General features: G+C 44.3%; 1 pseudogene across 1 annotated transcript; it reads left to right on the forward strand.

The window, feature by feature from the left end:
- The first annotated feature begins 637 nt into the window (after positions 1–637).
- Positions 638–1,372, forward strand: LOC308550926 (transcription factor E2F6 pseudogene; annotated as a pseudogene). The gene has a single exon. The product of its transcript is annotated as a transcription factor E2F6 pseudogene (transcript).
- Positions 1,373–1,572: the final 200 nt, after the last annotated feature.

Below are 1,572 nucleotides of genomic sequence, written 5' to 3' on the forward strand. Positions count from 1 at the left end.
TACATTTTCCTTAAACTGAATCACTAAATAGTACCATTACTACCAATTGTTGATATTGGTTCTCTTAGTTGATGCAATATATCTCTAATGAAAAAATGAAACAAAAAACCCACAAAGAAGTATTGTTGTCCTGTGATACATTCACTTATTAGGCATGCAGAGTACCCAGACATCATATTCCTTTTCTCTTACAACATATTTTTAAAAGCGCTTAGTGAGGTGGCCTGGTGGCTGTAGGCATGCGCACTGAGTGTGGCGCACTGCGCATGCGGCAAGATGGCGAGCATGGCGTCCTGAAAATTGTGAGTCTCCTAGCTCTCCTCCAGCCTGTGTTATAATTCCGGGGACCAGGACCGTGGGTGGTGGTGCGTTTGTCTGTCCCTACGTCCTGGGCTAACCCTAGCCAGATATACCTCTGAGCAGGCCGCAAGCCTTCTTCGTGCTTGGCTCCTGAACCAGCGAGTTGGGGGTAGCATCCGACCCGACCAGCAGAAGGTGCGAGGGCCCGCGGGGTGCAAGGGCGAGGGGTGGCCGGCTGGGAATCAAGAGTCAGCAGCTGCCCGCACGGAATCTGCCCAATCTTCTCGAGGACCCGGCAGAGGAGCAGGTGCACCCCCAGCGCCAGAACCACACCACCATGGAGAGCCTGCTGCAGTCAAAAATAAGCATTGATTTAGAAGATAACGTACAAGCTGTGTGCAGGAGAAAAGCTCCAGAATGTAAGCGATCTCGTTTTGACTCATCACTGTTTATTCTAACTCGAAAATTTGTGGATTTTGTCAGGACTGCTCCTAGGGGTATTGTTGACTTAAACAATATTTCAACAAAACTGGGAATACCAAAACGAAGATTATATGACATCACCAATATCTTAAGTGGCATTGGCTTGATTGGAAAAAAATCTAAGAACCATGTTCGATGGATAGGATCTAATATCCCCAATTTTGAAGCATTGCCCCAACAGAAGAAGCTGCAGGAGGGACTTGATGACTTATCAGCAATGGAAGATGCTCTGGATGAGTTAATTAAGGATTGTGCTCAGCAGTTGTTTGAATTAACAGATGACAAAGAAAATGAAGGACTAGCATATGTGACATACCGAGATATTCAGAGCATTCAAGCATTCCATGAGCAGATTGTTATTGCAGTTAAAGCTCCAGCAGAAACCACACTGGATATTCCTGCTCCCAGAGAAGACTCTATCTCAGTAGGTATACGGAGCACCAGAGGGCCCATTGATGTCTATTTGTTTGAAGTGAAACAGGGTAACTCAACTAATGAGATGTCTGAAGGTGTAGAGACCTCCTTATCTAAAAGCAAGCACTCAGAAAACCCTGATAAGGAAGAAAGTCCTCCACATCAAAGTGAATAATTGCTTGAAGTTAGCAAGTGATATGTTTTGAGAATTCGTGCATTGACTGTTTTTTGGAACATCCCATATGGATGAAACATGCATTAAGTTTGACTCTCAGAAGTTCTCTCATTCTCAGTCAGTAGCAGCATTGAAGCCAGTAGTGTTTTTGAGTAGTTCACTACTTAGATTACTGGATAATTGTGATTTCCACATTCAAA

Source organism: Miniopterus schreibersii (genome assembly GCF_964146895.1).
Source record: "Miniopterus schreibersii genome assembly, chromosome: X".
NCBI lineage: Eukaryota > Metazoa > Chordata > Mammalia > Chiroptera > Miniopteridae > Miniopterus > Miniopterus schreibersii.